Genomic DNA, 14,672 nt, shown 5'->3' with positions numbered 1-14,672 from the left:
GTATATATAATATACTAATACATATTTACATATACTGATATATATACACACATATATACTGATATATTTTATCAGTATATAGTTTTATAATATATAGTTATATTAATATATAACTATATATTAATAAAAATATATAAACATATCCATATATTATGTATATGTGTATGTTTATATATACTGATATATTAAATATATAATATTTATACTGATATATATTTATATCAGTATAAACATATTAAATATATTATATATCAATATATACAAACTATATGTTTTTATATATATTTAATCTCCAGGTGATTCTAACTTGCCTTAAGGATTGAGAGCCCCTTGCTTTGGCCCTGCAAACTTCAACCTTATCTCATGACAGTCCCCTCTCATTTTCTTTGTGGCACAGCAACATTGCCCACTTTGCCCCAGTCTTTTTTTTTTTGAGACGGAGTCTCACTCTGTCACCCAGGCTGGAGTTCAGTGACGCAATCCTGGCCCACTGCAAGCTCTGCCTCCCGGGTTCACGCCATTCTCCTGCCTCAGCCTCCCGAGTAGCTGAGACTACAGGCACCCGCCACCACGCCCGGCTAATTTTGTTTTGTATTTTAGTAGAGACGAGGTTTCACCGTGTTAGCCAGGATGGTCTCCATCTCCTGACCTTTCGATCCGCTCGCCTCGGCTTCCCAAAGTGCTGGGATTATAGGCGTGAGCCACCACACCTGGCCTGCCCCGTACTTCTAATATGTCAGTCTGCCTTTCCCTTGGGCCACTGCACTTGTGTATCTCCTATGCCCGGAAAGCCTAGTCATTTCTCATACCTTGACTCAAACACCCCTTCTGGTGGGACGCCTTCCCTGGCCTGCTGGACTAGACTGTGCTATCCTCTTACACGCTGTATCCTCCAGGGTCCAGTTAGGAAAACAGAAGCAACTTTAGGTGTTTCAAGTAGAAAGAATTTAAATCCTAGAAGTTGGTTACACGAGTGAGGAAAATGGTGAGGAAAATGCTGTAGCAATGACAGTGAACTGCTGTCACCCCTGAGGCTGGAAGGATAACAGACATTTGCCAGGAGCTAGAAGCTGGGGCAGCCTGGTAGGAGCTAGAATACAGTGAGAGCTGCCCCTGGGGATGGAACCACAGAGGGAGGGTCTTTCTGAGGAGACATACAGCCAAGGAACAGATACAGCCATTGCGGGAGATGCCAACCAAAGCCGAGAGAGAGAGTGAGAGAAAGAAAACACCCAGGTTTCTTCCTTCCTTCCACCTTTGAGTCTCCCACCAGTGCTTCCCATTAGCTCAAACTACCAAGAACCCAGAGGGCAAAGGAGCCCGGGAAATCTGATTCTACATGATACCGAGCAAAGCCGATGTTCCAGCTGGCTGCGTCTGTTACAGTAGGTAGTCAGGCAGACATAAGCAGGGCAGGAGAGGGCTCCTCCCAACCAGGAATGTCAGATGAGGGTCAGGTGATGGTCAGGTGGTCATTAACTGTCTCTCTAAAATAATAATTGGTTACAGCCAGCACCAGGGAAAGGCAGTCTCCCAACAGATAGAAACACCTGAAACTGATGATCAGCAGCTTCCCAATAAGGTCTCAGGAGTTGGAGGCGTGGGCTCAGCATGAACACTGAGAGGCAAAATGGTGGAGTTTAACTGGTATATGACCTTACTCTAGAAACACTCAGCTGGTAAGGGAAGAACGCCTTAAGCCAACATGCACGCAACTCCAGTAAACACACTGCGCATGTTCCTGTCCCAAGTGCTGGTAGACGGCTGCGCATGCAGACAGCCCACCCCAGGGAAGAATCAGGGGAGAAGAGACGTAGACCCCACAAGCTTGCCAACACATAAAACCCCAGGTCAAGAGTCAAACCATGCACTTGAATCAAGTCACCCACTTGGCCCTCTTTCAAGTGTATTTTACTTTCTTTCATTCCTGCTCTAGAACTTTTATTTTATTATTTTATTTTATTTATTGATTGAGATGGAGTCTCCCTCTGTTGCCCAGGCTGGAGGGCAATGGTGCAATCTCTGCTCACTGCAGCCTCCGCCTCCTGGATTCAAGCGATTCTCCTGTCTCAGCCTCCTGAGTAGCTGGGATTACAGGTGCCTACCACCACGCCCAGATAATTTTGTATTTTAATAGAGATGGGGTTTCACCATGTTGGCCATGGTTGGCCAGGCTGGTCTGGAACTCCTGACCTCAAGTGATCTGCCCACCTCGGCCTCCCCTAGGATTTCAGGTGTGAGCCACCTTGCCTGGCCTGCTCTAAAACTTTTAAATAAATTTTCACTCCTGCTCTAAAATTTGCCTCAGTCTCTCACTCTGCCTTATGCCCCTCAACTGAATTCTTTCTTCTGAGGAGGCAAGAATTGAGGTTGCTGCTGACCTGTATAATTTTACTGCTACTAACACATCAAACCACTGCAAAACTGAGTTGCCTAAAACAATTTATGATTATCACTCATGGTTCTGTGGGTTGATGTGGCTCAGTTAAGGAAGTAAGTTCTCACTTGGGCTCTCTCACATGGTTTCAGTCATATGGCGGCCGAGGTGCAGTCACCTGAAGGCTCAAGTGGGCCTGCTGTCGAAGTTGGTGCAGACACAATGCTGTCAGTTGACACTGGCTGTCAGCTGGAAGCTCAGCTGGAGCTATAGGAACCAAAAGTCCCACACATGGCCTTTGTATGGGCTTGGGGCTATCTCACAGCATGGTGGCTGGATTCCCAAAGGGTATATATCAACAGCAAGCTTTGCAGGAGACTCAGGTGGCGGTTATAAAGCTTCTTATGACCTAGCCTTGGATATCATCATTTGTATCTATTGGTCAAAGCATAAACTGGATTCAAGGAGTTAGAAGAAGAGACTTCACTTCTCGATGGGAAAGTATCATGTGCATACAGGTAAAATAATTAATAATGGTTATCTTTGGAGGCAAGCTAGCATCATCCAGCCTCTAGCCACTATTTACGTTCTTTTCACATGCAAAATTGATTCACTGCCTCCAAAGACATCCAAACTTTCAGTCCACTACGGCAGAAGGTTCAGGCTTACGGTCCAGGACCTCATCGTAGAGATCAAGTGCAGGTGTGGATGAGGCTCTTCAGGTACCACTTCTCAGGTGCAGTTCCTCTCAATCTAAAACATGAAAATGACACAATCATGTCTCCCCTCATGTACCACTGCTAGCACACAATGGGGAGAGAGTAAAAGGATAAATAAAATAGCATTCCCGCCGGGCGCGGTGGCTCAAGCCTGTAATCCCAGCACTTTGGGAGGCCGAGACGAGCGGATCACGAGGTCAGGAGATCGAGACCATCCTGGCTAACACGGTGAAACCCCGTCTCTACTAAAATACAAAACTAGCCGGGCGAAGTGGCGGGCGCCTGTAGTCCCAGCTACTCCGGAGGCTGAGGCAGGAGAACGGCGTAAACTCGGGAGGTGGAGCTTGCAGTGAGCTGAGATCCGGCCACTGCACTCCAGCCCTGGCAACAGAGTGAGACTCTGCCTCAAAAAAAAAAAAAAAAAAAAAAAAAAATAGCATTCCCATCTAAGGGGTCTATAGTCCCCACTATAGAGGTACATGTCCCCACAATGAGAGGTACATACGCAGCACCAGTGTGAACAGCACAGTGGAAGAAGGGATTATAAAACAAAACAAACAAAAGACCAAAAAATGAGAAAGGGGCTGTCTCTTGAGGAAGACCTCCCAGAAACTAACATGACATTTTGGCTCAGATCCCACTGGTGGGACGTAGGCACATGGCCTCACATAGCTACAAGGGAGCTGAGGGATGGAGTCTTTATTCTGGACTGCCCTGTGCCTGGCAAAAACCTGTTACACAAAAAGGGGGAGGATGAATGTTGAGGACTTCACCACAAAGAGGTTAAATAATTTACCTAAGCCTCCAGAGGCAAAAAGTGCCAGAGCTTGGACTTGAATCCAAGCAGTCTGGCTGAAGAGTCTCCCTCTGAGCCATTCCTTTCTGGTAGGGTTGGCAATCTATGGGCCAAATTCAACACACTGAGTGTTTTTGTAAATATTTATTTGAACACAGCCATGCCCTTCTGTTTACATATTGGCTACGGCTGTGTGCACTATACAAGCAAAGTTGAGGCTGGACGTAGTGACTCACGCCTGTAATCCCAGCACTTTGGGAGGCCAAGGTGGGAATAGCATTTGAGCTCAGGAGTTCGAGACCAGCCTAGACAACATAGCAAAACCCCATCTCTACTAAAAATACAAAACTTAGTCAGGCGTGGTGGAACATGCTTGAAATCCCAGCTACTTGGGTGGCTGAAGCAGGAGAGTTGCTTGAACCCAGGAGGCAGAGGCTGCAGTAAGCTGAGATCGCACCACTGCACTCCAGCCTGGGTGAGATAGATAGTGAGACTCTGTCTCCAAAAAAACAAAAGAAAAGAAAAGGAAAAAAAAAAGAAAAGAAAAAGAACGTTGAGTAGTTGCAATAGAGAACATATGGCCAGCAAAGCCGAAAATATTTGTGCTTTTATGCTTTACAGAAAAAGCTTCCAACTGTACCGTATTGACTACATTAGAGGAGATAAAATCTGTAAAATGATTGGCACAGTTTCTGACCCAGAAGAAATACTCAAAAAATACTATTCATGTTACTGTTGTTACATAACTGATAATATTGGCATTGGCATTAGAATCAGCACCAGCATCAGATCGGCATCACTATCAGCATCTCACCAGACTGCCTTTCAAGGGAGAAGCAGACATCCCACTGCCAGGGTGAGGCTGATGGAGAGATGAGCAAATCCTCCCAGAGTCCTCAGCAAATGCCTTTCCCTCTGCCAGGTGCCAGCAGAGAGGTGAGGTTGGTGACCACTGGCTCTCAGACGGTGGAATCGGAAGCATGTCCTGCCAAACGGCACCCATGCTTTGCACGGCTGAGGACAGGCTGAAATTGCAGCTATTTTTCAATGCCTTGAATGTGTGTAGGTGATCATAAGTTAAAAAGAGAATCTGTTGACAAAATGATTCTAAAGTTCATCAGGAAGAGGAAGCTGGAAAGATAACCAAGAAAAGTTAGAAAAAAGAAATGAAGGCTGGACACGGTGGCTCACGCCTGTAATCCTGGCACTTCGGGAGGCTGAGGCGGGCAGATCACTTGAGGTCAGGAGTGCAAGACCAGCCTGGCCAACATAGCGAAACCCTGTCTCTATTAAAAATACAAAAATTAGTTGGGTGTGGTGGCATGCACCTGTAATCCCAGCACTTTGGGAGGCCGAGGTGGGCGGATCACTTGAGGTCAGGAGGGCAAGACCAGTCTGGCCAACATGGTGATACTCTGTCTCCACTAAAAATACAAAATTTAGCCAGGTGTGGTGGCAGGTGCCTGTAATCCCAGCTCCAAGTTACTTGGGAGGCTGAGGGAGGGGAATGGCTTGAACTCAGGAGGTTGCAGTGAGCTGAGATCACGCCACTTTACTCCAGCCTTGTCAATACAGCAAGACTCTGTCTCAAAAACAAACTAACAAAAACAAAACAAAACAAAACTGAAAAACATGAAAGATGAAAGATACTCTGCCAGGACTTTTAGATTATGGTATCTCATTTAATCCTCACAGTAACTCCATCAGGGAGAGACTGTTATTAAGCCCACTTTAGAGATGAGAAGGCAGAGATTCAGAGATGACAAAGAATCTCCAAGGATTATAGATTTAGGTACATGTATATCTAACATATACCTATACCTATGCCTACACCTAAATCTATGCCCATACCTGTACCTAGACAAATGGTTTGAGAATGCATTTGATTGCAGGTGTTTTTTTCAATCAGATCCTAGATCTCTGCCTTCTGCCTGATGCCTCTGGAAACGCTGGTCCCCTAGGAAATGCCATGAATGTGGTTAGTGTGATTATCTCAGATTGCTAAGAAAACCCATCACACTGCCAGCACACTGTGATCTCTGTCTATCAAAAAAGGTTGATTTGAAGACACCTGTAATTTTTGGGAAATGTTGATATTTAACAAATAACCCCCAGCCCCTAAATGTTGATATTTAGAAAATAATTCCTCAAAATTATTTTACACAAATACAGCGAGAGAGAGAGAGAGAGAGAGAGAGAGAGAGAGAGAGAGAGAGAGAGAAAGGTTGTTTAATGCCCAGGATCAAGAAGGTCTGCATATATTCAGCAAGAAGCTTTATCATCCCAAACCTGAGGCTGAGCCATGATTAATAAATTCTAAGCCTCTTCTTCTCCCTGCTATTTATTAGTAGGGCTTAGAAAATCTCAAACTCTCGGGTCACTTATATGATCCAAATGGCAGGACTGATCAAAGACTCCCACAACCTGTATGCTAGTTAAAATATATTTCACACACCAGTGGTGATTAGAAACTGCAAGGGCTTCCAAGCCCCTCTCACATGACTAGACTTGATGAATAATTCCTCATAGTGGCTGATAGCACTTGGCCCCCACAGTGTGCATACTAGATGGGTTTCATGTCAACTTAAAAAAAGATGCCAGGGTTTATCTCTCAGACTTTCTCTCCCCACTCTCCACCATGACCACACAAATGGAAACACCACTCCATTGCATGTACGCTTGTACAGTGTTGGTGATCTCTGTCATTAGGCCAAGGAACCCCAGGCAACAGAAAAGTGTGAAATCCACCCATGACTGGCCCAGGGAATGCCAGCTCCCAGGCCATGGTGCAGAAAGTTGGACTTCATACTCAGCTGCTGCTTCTCCCTTATCTCAACATCTCCAATTCTGTCTTTTAATTGTGTCTCACACCCTTTGTCTCCACCACCACTGTCATCATTAAAGGTGATGAAAAACTCTTAATAACTTAAATGCATGGCAGAGTAGGAAAAGTAGAATAAGTAACATCTTAGGTATTCAATTTGCTTGATATCTCCTATGTGCTAGGCACATTATACACAAGCTCTCTTTTCATTCTTTTCACAACTCTATAGGCAGAAAGATATTATTACCACCATATTACATGCAGATGGTGAAACTGAGCCTCAGAGATGTGAAATAACAGTTCCATGGTCCCCAGAGCTAGAATCAAAACTTCAATCTGAGTTTTCTATTCAAAGTCCAATATTTGGATTCAATCCAACAAGTATTTTTGAGCATCCACTGTGTGCTAAATATTCTCCCAGGTACTAGGAAAACAGTCATGAACAACAACAACAAAATGGTTTGTCCAACTTTCACCTCTGTATAGAATGCAGTAGGTCATAGCAGCCTGGGTTCCTGCTGTAGCAATTAGGAAAAAAAATGGAAAAGTTACCAAAATTATACTCTACAGACATTGAAAAGCTGTGGAATCAGCAAAGGGCAAGATGAGCTAACGTTCATAGAGTTGAGGAAATAGAGAAAATTTATATCCAGGAGGGCCATGTTCACAGACCAGATACAAACCAGAGGTGGACTGAACCTACGTAAGGTCCACCCCAGCCATGATCCAGCCCAATTGCTGGGGAAAGAGGAAAACTCTCTGGTGGAAAATAGCATCATCTATAGCCTTTATGGATCTTACACAAAACAGTCATCATACAATTTTTTTAAAATGTGACCTTCAAAGGAGAAGAGAAAGTAACCAGAAGGAAAAATGGACAGCAGAGGCAGACCCAGAGACGCCACAAATTCTGAAGTTAGTCAAGAGGGATGTTGAAGTACTGATTATGAATACATTAAAAATAGAAGAAATGATGAACAAAGGATCAAAATGGAGAATTTAAGTCAAGAATTTGCAATTTATGAAAAAAGCGGCTGGGCGCAGTGGCTCACGCCTGTAATCCCAGCACTTTAGGAGGCCGAGGCAGGCAGATCACCTGAGGTCGGGAGTTCGAGACCAGCCTGACCAACATGGAGAAACCCCGTCTCTACTAAAAACACAAAATTAGCCGGGTGCAGTGGTGCATGCCTATAATCCCAGCTACTCGAGAGACTGAGACAGGAGGATTGCTTGAACCCGGGAGGCAGAGGTTGCAGTGAGCCAAGATTGCGCCATTGTACTCCAGCCTGGGCAACAAGAGCGAAACTCCTTCTCAAAAAAAAAAAAAAAAAAAAAAAGAAAGAAAAGAAAAGAAAAAAGCAAACAGCATTCTAGACCTGAAAAACATAATATCTAAAAATGAGGACTCATTAGATGGGTTTAATAGCAGAATGTACACCGCTAAATACAGAATTAATAAACTTGAAGAGGCCGGGCGCGGTGGCTCAAGCCTGTAATCCCAGCACTTTGGGAGGCCGAGATGGGCGGATCACGAGGTCAGGAGATCGAGACCATCCTGGCTAACACGGTGAAACCCCGTCTCTACTAAAAAAAATACAAAAAACTAGCTGGGCGAGGTGGCGGGCGCCTGTAGTCCCAGTTACTCCGGAGGCTGAGGCAGGAGAATGGCTTAAACCCGGGAGGTGGAGCTTGCAGTGAGCTGAGATCCGGCCACTGCACTCCAGCCTGGGCGACAGAGCGAGACTCCGTCTCAAAAAATAAATAAATAAATAAATAAATAAATAAACTTGAAGATAGGTCAATAGAAAATATCCAAACTGAAGCATGCAGAAAACAAAAAGAGTGGAAAGAACAGAACAGAGTAAAAGAGACATGCAGGACATGAGAAAATGGCCTAACATTGTGTAACTAGAGTCCCATAAAACAGGCAAGAGATCGGGGCAGACCTAGAACTTGGAGAGATAATGGCTGAGAATTTTCCAAAACTGCTGAAAGAGATCCACCTACAAGTTCACAAAGTTCTATGAGCTCCAGTGGAGCCTTGGGCGCTTGGCCAACAGCTGCCCATGTACCTATTCTTTCTCGGGTGACTGGTTTTCTGGTTGGCTCCTGCCAACTTTGTCTTTCGATTTTAATCACTTAACAAGCACAACTGAGCCTTTAAAAAAAAATTTTTTTTAAGACAGATTCTTGCTCTGTCACCCAGGCTGGAGTGCAATGGTGTGATCTCAGCTCACCGCAACCTCCACCTCATGGGTTCAAGCAATTCTCCTATCCCAGCCTCCCTAGCAGCTGGGATTACAGGCATACACCACCACACCCAGCTAATTTTTGTATTTTCGTAGAGACGAGTTTTTGCCATGTTGGCCAGCCAGGCTGGTGTCAAACTCTTGACCTTGGGTGATATGCCCACCTCAGCCTCACAAAGTGCTGGGATTACAGGTGTGAGCCACCCTGCCCGGCCCCACGAAGCCTTTTACAGACCTGGCACTATGCTGGGTGGGCGACACAGTCAATCAGACTGGCCACTGCCCTTGGAAGCTGCCTAGCTCCTGGTGGATGGCAGTAGGCCATGCAGAGCCAGAGCTGGACTCCCAATTCGCTGGTTTCCAATCCAGAGCCCTTCTAGGGCCCATGAATGCATGTTAAGACGCACTGGGGAACACTCACCAAGGCACCAGGTCAGAGGTGAGAAAAACACGGTCTTCCTTGCTGTGATCCTTATTTCTTGGACTCCCACAGCCTTGAGACAGTATGAGCCAGAGTAGTGTTGGGCCTGGAGCTCCCTCTCCAGTTTTGGTGCTGAAAATGCAGCCCCCATTCCATGTCCTCGAGAGACGGTGTCTCCCATTCTGCTCTGTGGTCAAGGCTGATTTGGCTGCTATTAATGTCCCTGGTGTGAAACAGGTTTCTCTTCCAACATGCCCAGAGTCAAAAGAGAGTGCTGTCCCTTACCCCACCCCAGGGGGTTCCAGCTCTTGCAGGGCCCAGCCTTCCTCCCTCCCCTTTCCTCTTGTGTCCAAGTCCTTTGCACTCATCCCATGTGTCCTTCCAATTTCACCTGAAGCATAACTTCCTCCTGGAAGCCTTACTTGACCACCCCACGCCCAGGTCTCCTTTCATGGAAACAGCCTCCCTCTCCTTCAGTGTCCTTCTATCATTATTGGGATGATCTGATTAAGGCCTGGCTCCCACTAGCTACCCGTGCACAGCAGCCGTGCCCAGTTTAGCTTTCTATTGTGTAGCTGATGCCTTGCACAGTACCTGGCATAAAGTGTATATTATATATAAAAGTGCTTTGATGAATGAATGAATGAATGCAGGGATGGATGAATGAATGAAAACACCTAGACCCATACTAGACAGGTGGGATTTTTGAGCAAAGGTGCCAGGGAATCCCTCTTTCATATTTCCTGATATAGCAACACCAATTAAAGGCCCCGGGTTAAACAGTAGCAGTTCCTGGCCATTTAACAAACACTCCAGCTCTATGTTAGGAGCTACCATTGAGAAGGGCTTGGGGATAGGGTGGGGGTCAAATGTGTTTTCTAGAAAACTTCTTATAAACAATTGATATCAATTTCCTAACAATTGTTCCCACTTAATGATGATGATGATATAAGATAATATTTATTCAGAGCTTCCAATGCACCAGATTCTGTTCTGGACATGTTACATGCATTTTGTTTTCCTTTAAAACTCACAAATACCCAATTAGGTATTACTCCTTTTTTTTTTTTTTTGAGATGGAGTCTTGCTCTGTCGCCCAGGCTGCAGTACAGTGATGATCTCGGCTCACTGCAACCTCCCCCTCCCCAGTTCAAACAATTTTCCTGCCTCAGCCTCCTAAGTAGCTGGGACTACAGGTGCCCGCCACCACACCTGGCTAATTTTTTTTTTTTTTGAGATGGAGTCTTGCTCTGTCACCCAGGCTAGAGTCCAGTGGTGTGATCTTGGCTCACTGCAAGCTCCGTCTCCCCGGTTCACACCGTTCTCCTGCCTCAGTCTCCTGAGTAGCTGGGACTACAGGTGCCCGCCACCACACCTGGCTAATTTTTTTGTATTTTTAGTAGAGATGAGGTTTCACCGTGTTAACCAGGATGGTCTCGATCTCATGACCTCATGATCCACCCGCCTCAGCCTCCCAAAATGCTGGGATTACAGGTGTGAACCACTGCACTTGGCCTACTCTTTTATTTATTTATTATTATTAGAGTCAAGGTCATATTATGTAGCCGAGGGGTGGTCTTGAACTCCTAAGCTCGAGTAATCCACCCTCCTCAGCCTCCCACAGTGTCAAGATTACAGATGTGAGGCACTGTGACCAACCAGGTGTTACTCTTCTCCCCTCTGACAGGTGGAAAGGCCTGTGGAGTAGAGGGAAGGGGCAGGTTTGCCCAGGGTCTCCCAGTAAGAGGCAGGCACCATACTGGGTACTGCCCGATCCCAAACCCACAGCAAGGGGAACCCGTGACACTCGATCCCCATGGCAGCACAGCAGTGAGCGTGGACCCTGGGGCTCAGACCGCACCCCCAGATGATGCAGTGTTTTGTGAGGCCAATAGCGCCATCATCCCTCTGACCCCACAAACACAGCACAGCCCAAGAGAAGCTGGTTAGCAAAACTGTTCTCAGCAAGCCACTCCCAGCAGGGACACAGCCGCAGCTGGCTACTTTTCTCCCCAAAACCCCTGTTTCGGGGCATTGACTCATTGACTTTGCAAACTGCCAAGGCAGAAGGCAGCCATCCAGTATCCTTGTCTCTATTTTTCCTGACACCGGGACCTCTGAATCCCACACATTTACCAACATCTCTGAGGGTGTGTGGGCCAGGTCTTTGCAGCTGCCAGTGGATTTCCACGGGCATTTGGAGGGACTGGGATGGTCTACCCCCACCACTCCCTGCCCGTGAGATATCCCAGGTACCTTCTCAGCAAAGCTCAGCCTCATGGGTGTCCTTTCTGGGGTCATGGCAGCGCGGGGGGAACTAAGAGCGAGTGTGTAGCCACCGGCAGATCTCAGCCGCTTTGGATTGGAACTAGCTCAAGGACCTTAGACAAGGCACTTCTTTTTCTAAGCTTAAGTTTTTAAAATTGGCCTGTTAAGAACTAAGTCACCACATAAAAGTGACGATTTGCTGTGATTTTCTTTTTATTTATTCACTCACTCATTCAGTATTTACTGCGTACCTATGCCAGGCTTCACACTCAGTTTGCTACCAGAAGGGTTTTTGTTTGTTTGTTTGTTTTTGAGACGGAGTCTTGCTCTGTCACCCAGGCTGGAGTACAATGGTGCAATCTCAGCTCACTGCAACCTCTGCCTCTGGGTTCAAGCAGTTCTTCTACCTCAGCCTCCTGAGTAGCTGGGATTATAGGCACCCACCATCTGGCTAATTTTTGTATTTTTAGTAGAGACGAGGTTTCACCTTGTTGGCCAGGGTGGTCTTGAACTCCTGACCTCAGGTGATCCGCCCGCCTCGGCCTCCTAACATGCTGGGATTACAGGCGTGAGCCACCACGCCCAGCCCAGTAAAGGATCTTGACTGCAAGTTGTCCAGGTTCTTGGTGTTTTGAGCAAAGAATTGGACAAAATGCACAGCAAAGCAAGGGAAGAATGAACACCTGAAAGCAGAGATTTATTGAAAATGAAAGTATACTCCACAGGGTGGGAGTGACCAGAGCAGCGGCTCAAGGGCCTTGTTACAGAATCTTCTGAGGTCCAAGTACCCACCTGCTGGAGGTTTCCCACTGGCCACTTGGTGTTCACCCCATGCAAATGAAGTGGTGGCCAGTGATCAGTCTCATTGTTGCAGAAAGTGCCCACAGGACTGGGCTTGATGTGTCACGTCCTTGGTCCTCACAACAGGTATTGTGAGTGCGTCTGTACCCTGACAGAGCCTGGGGCTCTGAGGCCATGTGTACTTTGCCTATGATCACTCAGCTAATAGGAGGGGTGCAGGACTCGAACCCAGGCTCGCTGCTTCTAAGCCATTCTCCTAACCATTGTGCAATGGTGCTTTCCTAGAGCCCTTACAATTCAGTAGTGTTGACAACACTCATACAGCTAAGCCTGATGTCGGGCTGGTCATACAGAGTGGGTAGGATTTCAGAGGAGGGAGGCAGCAGGTTTTATCTAGATGGACCAGGGAAAACTTGGAGGAAGACATTGCATTGAGCCTGATTTTACAGCAGAGCAAAGCTTCTGCCTTCCCCCTCCACTCCTACTGCTTTGGCTACGCCACTACTCCGGGTACCTCTGGGAATTTACATTCTAGTGGAGGCGACAAGTGACCTCCCAAGGGCTGAGATAGTGAAGGGATGGGGACCCAGGAGACACGCATCGGGATAGGGGGACATGACCTAAGCTAGGGGGTCAGGCAGGCCTCCCTGAAGACAGGTGTTTTCAGCTGAGCCCAATGGGATGAGTACTTTTATCTGGATGAGAGAAGGTTCAAAGAGAGGAAATGAGCTCCCGAAGAGGACAGCATTTTTTAGACCCAAGGGATGAGGGAGCCTGGAGCCTGCAGAATGAAAGCAGCTGAAGGTGAGGGAGCACAGACAGCCAAAGGAGACATCACCAGAGCGGGGCCAGAGCCACGGGGCCTCAGCAGCCACTGCCGGGGTCGTCCTGGGCTTTCTGGCACAAAGAGAACCACTGCATAGTTGAATCCAGGATGAGTTACAGGTGTGTGGTTTCTTAAGCCTGGGTAACGGACAGGTGGGGCTAGTAAGGCAATACGGGGTATGGTAAGGGGTCAGTGTGGAGAGAAGAAATGCAATTCAAGAGATATTTGGGGGCAGATACCAACAGGACTTGTTTGGATTGAAAGAAGGAGGCAAATGGGGTTCCCAGGTGTCTGGCTGGGGCAACTGATTTGACAGTAGCTTTCGACAATGAACTACTTGGAAACTGCAATTCGTGTGTGACATGTCGCATTTTCCAGCACACCATCATGTGTATTCTTAGAGTCGTCAGTCATGCGGGAGATGAAGGTGCTATCCAAGGACCCTGACAGACAGTGCAGGGATAACCTGTCCTGAATATGGCACAGTAAAACCCCAAGGTCTTGGGGAGTCCTTAAACAACTGAGATTACCTTCTTTGATGACCATCTGAAGCTCAAGTGGAGAATATTTTGAATGTCACCTGCTCCGCATCCCAACTAAAGGAGAACAAAGTTGGCTACTACCCCCAGCTGTCTGGGATTTTCAATTTTGCCTTTTTTCCTCTCTCTTCTGTCTCCTTATATAAATCCTACCTATGTAGAAGTCAATCTATCATTTGTTTCCCTCATAGATAAGCAAATTAATTGGCTTATTATATTACCTATGTCTTTTATTTATTCTTTGATAAGAGGCACTATTGTTGTCTCCTTTTTACAGTTGAGGAGACTGAGGCTCCGAGAGTTTGAGTGGTTTGTCCACGGTAAGTGGGAGCCAGGGATCTGATTCTGGTCTTCAGTGCCCAGATTCCTGCCCCTCTCTCTAGGACAGCTCGAAGCCCTATTCTGTCCTATTAAAGAGGGCATTTCCAGGGAGAAAAATATCGATGTGGACACACTAGACGTTTCTGATATGATTGTGTTGTCTGGAGCCCAAATACTCTCCCGCGGGCCCTTGAAATGATGGGAGGGATGCAAGGCCAGAGAAAATGTGGAATGTAAGGGACTCAGGCTCCACCTGGGGACGTAGAGAAATCTTCCTGATTTGCATTTCTCATAGAGAATTTACTTAGGGGAGAGTGCAGAACGCGGCCCCGCGTGGCTAAGGGTAAGTAGTGCACCTGCAGGCAGAAGGGAGCCAGATGGAGGCCACCTGCAATAACAGGGCTTATTCCCGGAGGAGCAGCGCCATCTGCTGGTTTTTCATGATATGACTGTGTCAGACCAGAACAAAAGCATTTGGAACAGGCCATCTCAAAGACGTGAAATGCTAGCCTGATGTTTTCCTGTTTGGAA

The 14,672-nt window shown here is 46.6% G+C and overlaps 1 long non-coding RNA gene across 1 annotated transcript in view; it reads right to left on the bottom strand.

Moving 5' to 3' along the window:
• Positions 1 to 1,627, bottom strand: part of LOC108519092 (uncharacterized) — an 8,448-nt gene extending 6,821 nt beyond the window's left edge. Inside the window, exon 1 of the long non-coding RNA XR_001882523.1 lies at positions 1,551 to 1,627. This is a non-coding gene — a long non-coding RNA (uncharacterized LOC108519092). The remainder of the gene's footprint in view (positions 1 to 1,550) is intronic.
• Between the last annotated feature and the right edge of the window lie 13,045 nt (positions 1,628 to 14,672).

The sequence above is a fragment of the Rhinopithecus bieti genome, unplaced genomic scaffold, assembly GCF_001698545.2.
Source record: "Rhinopithecus bieti isolate Rb0 unplaced genomic scaffold, ASM169854v2 scaffold_41913, whole genome shotgun sequence".
Taxonomy (NCBI): domain Eukaryota; kingdom Metazoa; phylum Chordata; class Mammalia; order Primates; family Cercopithecidae; genus Rhinopithecus; species Rhinopithecus bieti.
This window is presented reverse-complemented; position numbering and strand designations above follow the sequence as displayed.